The 15069-nt window shown below is 37.0% G+C and overlaps 1 protein-coding gene across 18 annotated transcripts in view; it reads left to right on the top strand.

Annotated features, from left to right (window-relative positions):
• Window positions 1-15069, top strand: part of HDAC9 (histone deacetylase 9) — a 1001951-nt gene that overhangs the window by 230203 nt on the left and 756679 nt on the right. The gene's annotated exons all lie outside the window — the stretch shown is intronic.

Genomic DNA, 15069 nt, shown 5'->3' with positions numbered 1-15069 from the left:
AAATTTTTTGTTCTAGTTCTGTGAAAAATGCCATTGGTTGTTTGATAGGGATTGCATTGAATCTGTAGATTACTTTGGGTAGTAGAGTCATTTTCCCAATGTTGATTCTTCCAATCCAAGAACATGGTATATCTCTCCAGCTGTTTGTATCATCTTTAATTTCTTTCATCAGTGTCTTATAGTTTTCTGCATACAGGTCTTTTGTCTCCTTAGGTAGGTTGATTCCTAGGTATTTTATTCTTTTTGTTGCAGTGGTAAATGGAAGTGTTTCCTTAATTTCTATTTCAGATTTTTCATCATTAAGGTATAGGAATGCAGGAGATTTCTGTGCATTATTTTGTATCCTGCTACTTTACCAAATTCATTGATTAGTCCTAATAGTTTTCTGATAGCATCTTTAGGATTCTCTATGTATAGTATCATGTCATCTGCAAACAGTAGCAGCTTTACTGCTTCTTTTCCAATTTGGATTCCTTTTATTTCTTTGTCTTCTCTGATTGCTGTGGCTAAAACTTCCAAAACTATGTTGAATAATAGTGGTGAGAGGGGGCAACGATGTCTTGTTCCTGATCTTAGTGGAAATGGGTTTCAGTTTTTAAGCATTGAGAATGATGTTGGCTGTGGGTTTGTCATATATGGCCTTTATTATGTTGAGGAAAGTTCCCTCTATGCCCACTTTCTGGAGGGTTTTTATCAAGAATGGGTGTTGATTTTTGTCAGAAGCTTTTACTGCATCTATTGAGATGATCATATGGTTTTTCTCCTTCAATTTGTTAATATGGTGTATCACATTGATTGATTTGAGTATATTGAAGAATCCTTGCATTCTTGGGATAAACCCCATTTGGTCATGATGTATGATCCTTTTAATGTGCTGTTGGAGTCCGTTTGCTGCTATTTTGTTGAGGATTTTTGCATCTGTGTTCATCGGTGATATTGGCCTGTAGTTTTCCTTTTTTGTGACATCTTTGTCTGGCTTTGGTATCAGGGTGATGGGATGGTGGCTTTGTAGAATGAGTCGGGGAGTGTTCCTTCCCTCTGCTCTACTTTGGAAGAGTTTGGGAAGGATAGGTGTTAGCTCTTCTCTAAATGTTTGATAGATTTTGCCTGTGAAGCCATCTGGTCCTGGGGTTTTGTTTGTTGAAAGATTTTTAATCACAGTTTCAATTTCAGTGTTTGTGATTGGTCTGTTAACATTTTCTATTTCTTCCTGGTTGAGTCGCAGAAGGTTGTGCTTTTCTAAGAATTTGTCCATTTCTTCCAGGTTGTCCATTTTATTGGCATAGAGTTGCTTGTAGTAATCTCTTATGATCGTTTGCATTTCTGCAGTGTCAGTTGTTACTTCTCCTTTTTCATTTCTAATTCTATTGATTTGAGTCTTCTCCCTTTTTTCTTGATGAGTCTGGCTAATGGTCTATCAATTTTGTTTATCTTGTCAACAGGAACCAGCTTTTAGTTTTATTGATCTTTGCTATTATTTCCTTCATTTCTCTTTCATTTATTTCTGATCTGATCTTTATGATTTCTTTCCTTCTGCTAACTTTGGGTTTTTTTTGTTCTTCTTTCTCTAATTGCTTTAAGTTTAAGGTTAGGTTGTTTATTTGAGAGGTTTCTTTTTTCTTGAGGTAGGATTGTATTGCCATAAACTTCCTCTTAAAACTGCTTTTGTTGCATATCATAGATTTTGGGTCATTGTTTTTTACGGTCATTTGTTTCTAGGAATTTTTTGATTTCCTCTTTGATTTCCTCAGTAAATCTCTTGGTTATTTAATAGTGTATTGTTTAGCCTCCATGTGTTTTTATTATTTACAGATTTTTTCCTGTAATTGATAACTAGTCTCATAGCGTTGTGGTCGGAAAAGATACTTGATGCGATTTCAATTTTTTAAAATTTACCAAGGCTTGATTTGTGACCCAAGATATGACGTATCCTGGAGAATGTTCCATGCGCACTTGAGAAGAACGTGTATTTTGTTGTTTTTGGATGGATGGTCCTATAAATATCAGTTAAGCCCATATTGTTTAATGTATCATTTAAAGCTTGTGTTTCCTTATTTATTATCATTTTGGATGATCTGTCCATCGGTGAAAGTGGGGTGTTAAAGTCCCCTACTATGATTGTGTTGCTGTTGATTTCCCCTTTAGGGCTGTTAACATTTGCCTTATGTATGGAGGTGCTCCTATGTTGGGTGCATAAATATTTACAATTGTTTTATCTTCTTCTTGGATTGATCCCTTGATCATTATGTAGTGTCCTTCTTTGTCTCTTGTAGTAGTCTTTATTTTAAAGTCTATTTTGTCTGATATGAGAATTGCTACTCCAGCTTTCTTTTGATTTCCATTTGCCTGGAATATCTTTTTCCATCCTCACTTTCATCCTCCTCCATCCATCCTCACTTTCAGTCTGTATGTCTCCCTACATCTGAAGTGGGTCTCTTGTAGACAGGATATTTATGGGTCTTGTTTTTGTATCCATTCAGCCAGTCTATGTCTTTTGGTTGGAGCATTTAATCCATTTACATTTAAGGTAGTTATTGATATGTATATTCCTATTACCATTTTCTTCATTGTTTTGGGTTTGTTATTGTAGGTCTTTTCCTTCTCTTGTGTTTCATGCCGAGAGAAGTTCCTTTAGCATTTGTTTTAAAGCTGGTTTGGTGGTGCTGAATTCCCTTAGCTTTTGCTTGTCTGCCAAGGTTTTAATTTCTCCGTCGAATCTAAATGAGATCCTTGCTGGGTAGAGAAATCTTGGTTGTAGGTTTATCTCTTTCATCACTTTAAATATGTCCTGCCCCTCCCTTCTGGCTTGTAGAGTTTCTGCTGAAAGATCAGCTGTTAACCTTATGGGGATTCCTTTGTATATTATTTGTTGCTTTTCCCTCGCTACTTTTAACATTTTTTTTTGAATTTATTTTTTGATAGTTTGATTAACATGTGTCTTGCCATGTTTCTCCTTGGATTTATCCTGTATGGGACTCTCTGCACTTCCTGGACTTGTTTCCTTTCCCATATTAGCGAAGTTTTAAACTATAATCTCTTCAAATATTTTCTTAGTCCCTTTCTTTTTCTCTTCTTCTTCTGGGACCCCTATAATTCGAATGTTGGTGCGTGTAATTTTGTCCCAGAGGTGTCTGAGAGTGTCCTCAATTCTTTTCATTCTTTGTTCTTTATTCTGCTCTGCAGTAGTTATTTCCACTATTTTACCTTCAAAGTCACTTAACCATTTTTCTGCCTCCGTTATTCTGCTATTGATTCCTTTTAGAGAATTTTAAATTTCATTTATTGTGTTGTTCATCATTATTTGTTTTTTCTTTAGTTCTTCTAGGTCCTTGTTAAATGTTTCATGTATTTCTCCATTGTATTTCCAATATTTTGGATCATCTTTACTGTCATTATTCTGTATTCTTTTTCAGGTAGACTGCCTATTTCCTCTTCATTTGTTTGGTCTGGTGGGTTTTTACCTTGCTCACTCATCTGCTGTGTATTTCTCAGTCTTCTCATTTTGCTTAACTTAACTGTGTTTGGGTTCTCCTTTTCGCAGGCTGCGGGTTCGTAGTTCCTGTTGTTTTTGGTGTCTGCCCTCAGTGGCTGAGGTTGCTTCAGTGGGTTGTGTAGGCTTCCTGGTGGAGAGGACTCGTGCCTATGTTCTGGTGGATGAGGCTGGATCTTGTTGTTCTGGTGGGCAGGACTGAGTCCGGTGGTGTGTTTTGGGGTGTCTGTGACCTTATTATGATTTTAGGCAGCCTCTGTGCCATGGGTGGGGTTGTGTTCCTATCTTGCTAGTTGTTTGGCCTAGGGTGTCCAGCACTGTAGCTTGCCGGTCATTGAGTGGAGCTGGGTCGTAGCGTTGAGATGGGGATCTCTGGGAGAGCTTTCAACATTTGATATTATGGGGGGCTGGGAGGTCTCTGGTGGACCAATGTCCTGATCTCGTCTTTCCCACCTCAGATGGTCAGGCATGAAACCCGGCTGGTGCACCAAGACCCTGTCAGCCACATGGCTCAGAAGAAAAGAAAGAAAGGAAGGAAGAAAGGAAGGGAGGGGGGGGGGAAGGAAGGAGTGAAGAGAAAATAAAGTTATTAAAATAAAAAAAATTATTGTTAAAAATAAAAAATAAAAAAGTGTTAAAAAAAGCGAAAACAAAAAAGAAAGAAAGAAAGAATAGAGCAACCAAACTAAAAAACCAATCCACCAATGATAACAAGCACTAAAAACTATAGTAAAAACAAAGAAAAAAACGGACAGACAGAACCCTAGGACAAATGGTAAAAGCAAAGCTTTTGGGAAGTCTGAGGTCTTCTGCCAGTGTTCAGTAGGTGTTCTGTGGGAGTTGTTCCACATGTAGATGTATTTTTGATGTATTTGTGGGGAGGAAGGTGAACTCCACATCTTACTCCTCTGCCATCTTGAAGCTCCCCACCGTAATAGACTTCTGAAACTCAACGTCTGGCCTTTGGATCAGAAGCAACCGCATCACACCAGGAAGATGCAGGAAATGCAGAATCTCAGGCCCCTCCTACACCTTCTCAATCAGGGAGAAGTGGGAGAGATTCCGTTGTTCAAGTATGACAAGTGCTCATAATAGACAAACATTAAATGTTAGTAGTTGTTGTTGTAAATGTTGGGTGCTTTACAGTTCTAAGCTAATAACGTTAAAAACACTTGATGGTTGAAACAAAAATATTTTATGTGTTTTTTTTTCGATACTTTCTCTTTATTATTCTTTACTAACAGGAGTTTCTGTTGCTGGTGAAGATTAGTTTGGGGTTCAGTAAAACTTTCAAAATTGCCTCTCAGATCTTAAAATAGCATTTAATTATTTCATTTTTATGTTTGTGCATTTAAACATAAATTCTAAAGCCAAAGAAGCAGTTTAAAAGTAGACACAGTGTATTTACAAATAAAAGCTCATGTAGCAACCAATAAAATGGAAATTTGTGAATGTTTTAAGCAAATTGCCAGGAAGATTTTAAAAATCAGATCAAATAAAATATTTGCAAATTATGCTATTTGTTGATACCCATAAGTTTAAAAATAAGTCTAACAAATCTGCTATATTTGCACAGCTTAAATTTTTATGGGTTCCCAATATTATGGAATGAGAGAAATCACCAATGTAAACACTGTGCTAAATTTAATTTCTTTATTTGACTTTTACAAGTCACCAATATAGTACTTGCAGTTTAGCCCTGGCAAAAACATAGAAAAGACTAAATTTAAGAGGCACTTCTATTGTGTTCCTCAGAAAAGTTTTTAGTCATCCAACTTTGAAAAAAAAGGTAAAGATGTATTTGCAATCTAGAGCTAGGGTTAAAAATTATTGAAACAATTATTGAAGGCTTTTAAAAATCTTTGCAATTATTTAAATTAATAACGTTGCCATTTAGCATTGCCATTAACAGCAGAAAGTTGCAACATTCACCAAATATTTTGTGTTTTGTATCTTGGAACACAAACTGAGCAAGAAAAGTAATTTTCTTTTTCACATATAGAATCTATTTTAGTTATTGCAGCAGATTTTTGTTGTTGTTGACTGATTTTCAGCTCCAAGTTTTATAACCTTAACAACTCATGGTGGTGGGAACAAAAGATTTTCTCTCGCTCTACAGCCCAAGTTATTTCAGCACCTGCTGCTCACCACAGGCAGCCTGGCTTTTCATCAGCTTTTAACAGGCTCATCAGCAAAGCTGGGGGAGAAAAGTCTTGAGGACATTCAACCACATTGAGGTGCCCACTGATCATCAAGGATACTTACAGTAACAGCCTATTACATTTAATTAGCAAGTTTGAGTCTATTAAGAGAACTGTGAAGGGCGGAGTCAAGATGGCGGTGTGGGAAGATGCAGGGTTAGCATCTCCCCACAACTAGGGCACCTGCCGGCCGCTGGTGGGGGACTCTGATGCCCAAGGAGTCGGGAGGAACCCCAAAGTGAACTGGCAGCTTGTGGGATCTTGGTTCATGAGCCCGGGGTTGGGCCAAAGCTCTTGTGGTGGGAGCTCTGAGTCCAAACCACTAGACTAACAGAGAACCTCAGACCCCGGGTAATATTCATCAGAGTGAGGCCTCATGGAGTTCCTCATCTCAGCACCAAAACCCAGCTCTACCCAATAGCCTACAAACCCCAGTGTTGGAAGTCTCAGGCCAAAAACCAGTAAGTCAGGAACATAATACCACTCATTAAAAAAAAAAGAAAAAGTGAGACAGCAAAAAAATATGTCACAGATGAAGGAGCAAGGTAAAAACCTACAAGACCAAATAAATGAAGAGGAAATAGGCAATCCACCTTAAAAGAGAATTCAGAGTAATGATAGTAAAGATAATCCAGAATCTTGGAAATAGAATGGAGGCACAGATTGAGAAAATTGAATAAATGTTTAACAAAGATCTAGAAGAACTAAAGAACAAACAAACAGAGATGAACAACACAATAACTGAAATGAAAAATACACTAGAAGGAATGAATAACAGAAGAACTGAGTCAGAAGAACGAATATGTGAGCTGGAAGACAAAATGGTGGAAATAACTGCCAAGGATCAGAATAAGGAAAAAAGAATGAAAAGAATTGAAGACAATCTCAGAGACCTCTGGGACAACACTAAACACACCAGCATTCGAATTACACTGGTCCCAGAAGAAGAAGAGAAAAAGAAACGGTCTGAGAAAATATTTGAAGAGATTATAGTTGAAAACTTCCCTAACGTGGGAAAGGAAATTGTCACCCAAGTCCAAGAAACACAGAGAGTTCCCATACAGGATAAACCCTAGGAAAAACACACCAAGACACATATTAATCAAACTAACAATAATTAAATTCAAAGGAAAAATATTAAAAGCAGCAAGGGAAAAACAAAAAATAACATACAAAGGAATCCCCATAAGGTTATCAGCTGATTTTTCAGTGGAAACTCTGCAGGCCAGAAGGGAGTGGCAGGATATACTTAAAGTGATGAAAGAGATAAACCTACAACCAAGATTACCCTACCCAGCAAGGGTCTCATTCATATTCAATGGAGAAGTCAAAAGCTTTTCAGACAAGCAGAAGCTAAGGGAATTCAGCACCACCAAACCAGCTTTACAACAAATGCTGAAGGAACTTCTCTCAGCACGAAACACAAGAGAAGGAAAAGACCTACAATAACAAACCCAAAACAATTAAGAAAATGGTAATAGGAACATACATATCAATAACTACCTTACATGTAAATGGATTAAATGCTCCAACCAAAAAAAATAGACTGGCTGAATGGATACAAAAACAAGACCCATATATATGCTGTCTACAAGAGACCCAATTCAGACATAGGGAGACATACAGACTGAAAGTGAGGGGATGGAAAAAGATATTCCATGCAAATGGAAATCAAAAGAAAGCTGGAGTAACAATTCTCATATCAGACAAAATAGATTTTAAGATAAAGACTATTGTAAGAGACAAAGAAGGACACTACATAATGATCAAGGGATCAATCCAAGAAGATATAACAATTACAAATGTTTATGCACCCAACATAGGAGCACCTCAATACATAAGGCAAATGCTAACAACCATGAAAGCAGAAATCAACAGTAACACAATAATAGTAGGGGACTTTAGCATCCCACTTACACCAATGGACAGGTCATCCAAACAGAAAATAAAAAAGGAAACACAAGCTCTAAATGACACAATAGATCAGATAGATCTAATTGATATTTATAGAACATTCCACCCAAAAGTGGCAGAATACACTTTCTTCTCAAGTGCACATGGAACATTCTCAAGGATAGATCACATCTTGGGTCACAAATCAAGCCTCAGAAAATTTAAGAAAATTGAAATTGTATCAAGCATCCTTTCTGACCACAGTGTTATGAGATTGGAAGCCAATTAATTACAGGAAAAAAACTGTGAAAAACACAAATATATTGAGGCTACACAGTGAACTACTAAATAACCAAGAGAGCACTGAAGAAATCAAAGAAGAAATAAAAAGTACCTAGAAACAAATGACAACGTAAACATGACAACCCAAAACCTATGGGATGCAGCAAAAGAAGTTCTAAGAGGGAAGTTTATAGCAATGCAATCCTACCTCAAGAAACAAGAAAAATCTCAAATAAGCAATCTAACCCTACACTTAAAACAACTTAGGGAGAAGAACAAAGAAAACGCGAAGTCAGTAGAAGGAAAGAAATCATAAAGATGAGAGCAGAAATAAATGAAATAGAAACGAAGAAAACAATAGCAAAGATCAATAAAACTAAAAGCTGGTTCTTTGAGAAGATAAACAAAAGTGATAAACCCTTAGCAGCACTCATGAAGAAAAAAGGGAGAGAACGCAAATCAATAAAATTAGAAATGAAAAAGGAGAAATCACAACTGACACTGCAGAAATACAAAGGATTATAAGAGACTACTATAAACAACTATATGCCAGTATAATGGACAACCATGAAGAAATGGACAAATTCTTGGAAAGGTACAATTCTCCAAGACTGAACATGGAAGAAATAGAAAATATAAACAGACCTATCACAAGTAATGAAACAGAAACCATAATTAAAAATCTTCCAACAAACAAAAGTCCAGGACCAGATGGCTTCACAGGCAAATTCTATCAAACATTTAGAGAAGGGCTAACACCGATCCTTCTCAAACTCTTCCAAAAAATTGCAGAGGGAGAAACATTCCCAAATTCAATCTACAAAGCCATCATCACCCTGATACCAAAGCCAGAAAAAGATATCACAAAAAAAGAAAATTATAGACCAATATCACTGATGAACATAGATACAGAAATCCTGAACAAAATACTAGCAAACAGAATCCAATAGCACATTAAAAGGATCATACACCATGATCAAGTGGGATTTACCCCACTGATGCAAGGTTTCTTCAATATACGCAAATCAATCAATGTGATACACCACATTAACAAATTAAGAAATGAAAACCATATGATCATCTCAATAGTTGCAGAAAAAGCTTTGGACAAAATTGAACACCGATTTATGATAAAAACTCTCCAGAAAATGGGCACAGAGGGAACCTATCTCAACATAATAAAGGCCATATATGACAAACCCAGAGCAAGCATCATACTCAATGGTGAAAAACTGAAAGCATTTCCACTAAGATTAGGAACAAGACAAGGATGTCCACTCTTGCTACTCTTATTCAACATAGTTTTGGAAGTTCTTGCCACAGCAATCAGAGAAGAAAAAGAAAGAAAAGGAATACAAATTGGAAAAGAAGAAGTAAAGCTGTCACTGTTTGCTGATGACATGATACTACACATAGAAAATCCTAAAGATGCCACCAGAAAACTACTAGAACTTATCAATGAATTTGGTTAGGTTGCAGGATACAAAAGTAATGCATGGAAATCTCTGGCATTCCTATACACCAACAATGAAAAATCAGAAAGAGAAATTAAGGAAACACTCCCATTTACCATTGCAACAAAACGAATAAAATACCTAGGAATAAACCTGCCTACGGAGGTGAAAGACTTGTACTCAGAAAACTATAAAACACTGATGAAAGAAACGAAGATGACATAAACAGATGAAGAAATATACCATGTTCTTGGATTGGAAGAATCAATGTTGTGAAAATGACTATACTACCCAAAGTAATCTACAGATTCAGTGCAATCCCTATCAAACTATCATTGGCATTCTTCACAGAATTAGAACAAAAAGTTTTCAATTTGTATGGAAACACAAAAGACCCCGAATAGCCAAAGCAATCTTGAGAAAGAAAAATGGAGCTGGAGGAATGAGGCTCCCCGACTTCAACTATACCACAAAGCTACAGTAATCAAAAGAGTATGGTACTGGCACAAAAACAGAAATATAGATCAATGGTACAAGATAGAATGCCCAGAGATAAACCCATGCACATATGGGCACTTAATTTACAACAAAGGAGGCAAGAACATACAATGGAGAAAAGACAACCTCTTCAGTAAGTGGTGCTGGGAAAACTGGACAGCAACTTGTAAAAGAATGAAATTTGAACACTTCCTAACACCATACACAAATATAAACTCAAAATGGATTAAAGACCTAACTGTAAGACCAGCCGCTATAAAACTCTTAGAGGAAAACATAGGAAAAACACTCTGACATAAATCCCAGCAAGATCTTTTTAGATCCACCTCCTAGATTAATGGAAATAAAAACAAAAATAAACAAATGGGACTTAATTAAACTTAAAACCTTTTGCACAACAAAGGAAACCATAAACAAGATGAAAAGACAGTGCTCAAAATGGGAGAAAATACTTGCAAAGGAAGCAATTGACAAAGGATTAATCTCCAAAATATACAAACAGCTCATGGAAATCAATATCAAAAGAACAATCTAGTTAAAAAATGCCCAGAAGACCTATATAGACATTTCACCCAGGAAGACATACAGATGGCCATTAGGCACATGAAAAGATGCTCAACATCACTAATTATTCGAGAAATGCAAATCAAAACTACAATGAGGTATCACCTCACGCCTGTCAGAATTGCCATTATCAAAAAATCTAGAAACAATAAATGCTGGAGAGGGTGTGGTGAAAAGGCAACCCTCCTGCACTGTTGGTGGGAATGTAAATTGATACAACCACTATGGAAAAGAGTATGGAGGTTCCTTAAAAAACTAAAAATAGAACTACCATATGACCCAGCAATCCCACTCCTGGGCATATACCCTGAGAAAACCATAATTCAAAAAGAGTCGTGTACCATAATGCTCATTGCAGCACTATTTACAATAGTCAGGACATGGAACCAACCTAAATGTCCATCGAGAGATGAATGGATGAAGAAGATGTGGCACATATATACAATGGAATATTTCTCAGCCATAAAAAGAAACAAAATTGTGTTATTTGTAGTGAGGTGGATGGACCTAGAGTCTGTCATACGGAGTGAAGTAAGTCAGAAAGAGAAAAACAAATACCATATGCTAACACATATATATGGAATCTAAAAAAAAAAAAAAGTGGTACTGATGAACCTAGTTGCAGGGCAGGAATAAAGAGGTAGACATAGAAAATGGACTCAGGGACAAGGTGGGGGAGGGCAAAGCTGGGGCGAAGTGAGAGTAGCATCAACAGATATACACTAGAGAACGTGAAATAGTTGGCTGGTGGGAAGCAGCAGCATAGCACAGGGAGGTCAGCTCGGTGCTTTGCGATGACCTAGAGGGGTGGGATAGGGAGGATGGGAGGAAGGCTCCAGAGGGAGGGGGTATGGGGACATGTGTATGCATATGGCTGATGCACTTTGTTTTGCAACAGAAACTAACACAGTATTGTGAAGCAATTATACTCCAATAAAGATCTGTTTTTAAAAAAGTGAGAGAGATCTGTGAAGATCTTTCAAATCAGCTTTGAACACACCCCCACCCCCACCCCACCCCCAGCCCATATTATGTGCTTCTGTGAGTAGTTTGGGTTGATCAGATACTTGACTATATTCTTTATCTTCTCTCCTCCATATGCTCCATGGTTGATGTCTCATTAAATCTGCTAGTGACACTTCCATGGAAGTTGGAAATCTGTCTTTAACTCCCAGGTAAAAGAGGAGCTGTATTGTGAATGTTATGAACTCTTATTTTTCAGGACAGCAATAATGGCTGAGAATATAAAATTTTTCAGGACAGCAATAAGGGCTGAGAATATAAAATTCTTTGCACTGGCTCTCCTATCCAACCCTGAAAGATGTGTCATGGCAGGACCGTAACTCTTTAAAGCATCCCTTATTGTCAGTCACTTTGACTAATCACCAATGGAGGACTCTTGAATTTGGCAAACTTGGGATTTACTCTAAAAAATGACTTTTCCACTAAGTCATGGAAATTAAGGGAACTGTCATTCCTTCTGCTGACTCATTTTTATTCCCTCATTGTTCTCTGGTGCATGAGGAGGAAGGGTGCTCTATTTTGGTAGCTGTAATTTTGTCCCTCAGTGAAATTCTGAGTGGCAGCTAAGTGTGACATTTGCTCTTCCTTTCACTTTGTTTCTCTCTTTGGACCATCTCACTGTCAAAATGGTGTTGTGGAAGGAGCACTGGGCTAGAGGTAAACCCTGATTGTTGGTCCCTGCTCTGCCTGTAGCTAGCAGTGTGATCTCAAGCAGTCCCATAACCTCTTTAGAGGAACTTTCCAATTTCCCAATTCCTGGCATATTTATCTAAGTCATGGTTGGGAGGAGGAGAGAGGATAGGTAATTAGCATTGACTATAAAAATATTTATCTTAGGTTGAACCATATGCAATGGCCATTTTTGTAGGTCAGGCAGTTTCATATGGCTTAAACTACAGTTGACCCTTGAACAATGTGGGGGTGAGGGGCACAGCTGAAAATCCACCTGTAAATTTACAATAGGTGCTTTATATCTGCGGTTCCACATCCTAGGATTCAACCAGGCTAGGATCGTGTACTACTATAGGATATATTTATTGGAAAAAAATCCACATATAAGTGGATCCGCTCAGTTCAAACCCATGTTGTTCAGGGGTCAACTGTAATAGATTCTACTATCCACACTTCAAGGCCTAGGGATATATATATATATATATATATATATACATATATATATATATATATACACACACACACACATATATATATGTATGTGTATATATTTATAACAAGTTCTACAGATTTCTTAGTGATTTTCCTACTGTCACAGTCAGATCTGACTTGAGTCTACATTGTGAACCAGATGGAAATTGTTCTTAGTATCTACAACTATTTTCTTACGTTTCTTCCCTTTCATATTATTGTCTTTTTTCCCAGGTTAAATCCAGGCCTTCAAAACCTTCATGATCTTCCCATCTTATCCATTCATCATCAGTCCATCTACCTCATTCATCTCCTTACGTGTCTCACATGTGTTTTCAACATTTATCATATTCCATGCACTATGTGAGATACAACAAGAAGAGCTCAAAACTGATGATAAACTCAATAACAGGCCATATGAAATAGATGGTTTGCCTTAATGTTGCTAAAAAGAATTCCAGTTTAACCACTGAATCACTTTGTAAGCTTTTAAAGACTATGTGTGTGTGTGATTGTGGAATTACAGGGTTAAGGAAATTAAATGGAAAGTGGTTGCTTGATTTGGTTCAGAGAGCACTCTTAAAATGGTAGGTATTGGTGAGTTCCAGAATGGAGAGTCCTTCTGAGAGTAACTTTATATACTGTGGCTTTTTTCAAGGTTCACATTCCTGTCTGATTTTAGGTAGCACATGAATAATGGCCTTATTAACTTCTCCTTCCTGAACTAAGCCAAGTTCCAATCAAATTGTGTGGTGAGCCTCAGGTGAGATGCACCCTGATTACAATAGAACCATATAAATGTTGGTATCCATTTTTTAAAAATTGGAGCGCTGTAACTTTTTTGCAGCTTTGAATATTTCATTTAGAATTTATATCAAAAGTAGGGCAAAAATGGAAGTATTTCTGCGTTCCATTATGTATTACCCTCAATTTCAAAGGGATACTTAACATTTCAAACTAGTTAAATTTATTTCACTCTTCTTTTAGGTGAGAATTCCTTTGAGATTTCTAGTGGAAGAAATGTATATCTTCCAAATCACTAAGCCTCCCAAGGTCCTTTCTCTTTTATTTGAAACATCTTCTAACAATGGCATGTAAAAAAAAAAAAAAAAACTCATCTATAAGTAAAACTAACAGAAAATCATCCCTTCTTTTCTGTAGATTTAGCAGCATTAAACACTGTTCTCCTGTAAAGTCGAATAATCAAAAAAAATTATTTTTTTGCAGTCCAGTTCTTCAGGATTTGAATATTTAAGCATTATAATTTGGATTGCTTAGCTTGTTTCTTTATCATAATCACAGGTTTTGGGTATAGGAAAAAGTGTTTTGGGATATTGAGGAGGGGGTATGGAGTGTAATTTTCATGAACATAAATTATCACAGAGTAGCTAATTTTTGTGGATTACCACATTAGATACCACAGAGTCCAATTTCCTTCCAGGAGTGTAGTTAGAGATACGTTTGGTTGTCAAGGAAAATAATTTTCAGGGTTTACTTAATGTGAGCATATCACTTTGTATACACAGCAGGTCTTATCTCCGACTTAACAAGAGATTATATTTTCATATTGAAAATGTTTAATTCTTTAAACAGAGGCAGAGTGGTTTTTGTTTGTTTTTACCTTGACAGTATGCTGGTGTGGAATCTGCTGATTGCTGATTCCTCAGGGGCAAAGCTGCTTTTCTAGTTAGGGGCACAAGGAGAAGAAAACAGACAGATATGGATACAGGCGTACCTCGGAGATATTGTTGGTTCAGTTCCAGACCACCACTATAAAACAAATATGGCAAGAAAATGAGTCACACAAATTTTTTTGTTTCCCAGTGCATATAAAAGTTATGTTTACATTATACTGTAGTCTATTAAGAGTGCAGTAGCATTATGTCTAATAAACAATGTACATACCTTAAGTAAAAAATACTGTGTTGCCAAAAACTATCTGAGCCTTTAGCGAACTGTAATCTTTTTGCTGGAGGAGGGTCTTGCCTCCCTGTTGATGGCTGCTGACTGATCAGGGTGGTGGCTGCTGAAGGGTGGGGAGGCTGTGGCAGTTTCTTAAAATCAGACAACAGTGGAGTTTGCTGCATCGATGGACTGTTCCATTCATGAATAATTTCTCTGTAGCGTGCAATGCTGTTTGGTAACATCTATCTACAGTAGAATTTCTTTCAAACTTGGAGTCAGCCCTCTCCAATACTGCTGCTGCTTTATCAACTAAGTTTATGTAATTTTCTAAGTTCTTTGTTATCATTTCAGCAATCTTCATGGCATCTGCACCAGGGATAGATTCCATTTTAAGAAACTACTTTCCTTGCTCATCCACCAGAAGCAACTCCTCATCTGTGAAAGTTTTATCATGAGACTGCAGCAATTCAGGCACATCTTCAGGCTCCACTTCTAATTCTAGTTTTCTTGCTATTTCCACGACATCTGCAGTTGTTCCTCCACTGAAGTCTTGAACCCCTCAAAGTCATCCAGGAGGGTTGGAATCAATTTCTTCCAAACTCCTGTTAATATTGAT

Source organism: Eschrichtius robustus, chromosome 8 (genome assembly GCF_028021215.1).
Source record: "Eschrichtius robustus isolate mEscRob2 chromosome 8, mEscRob2.pri, whole genome shotgun sequence".
NCBI lineage: Eukaryota > Metazoa > Chordata > Mammalia > Artiodactyla > Eschrichtiidae > Eschrichtius > Eschrichtius robustus.
Note: the sequence above shows the minus strand (reverse complement) of the source record. Positions and strands in the feature narration are given on the sequence as shown.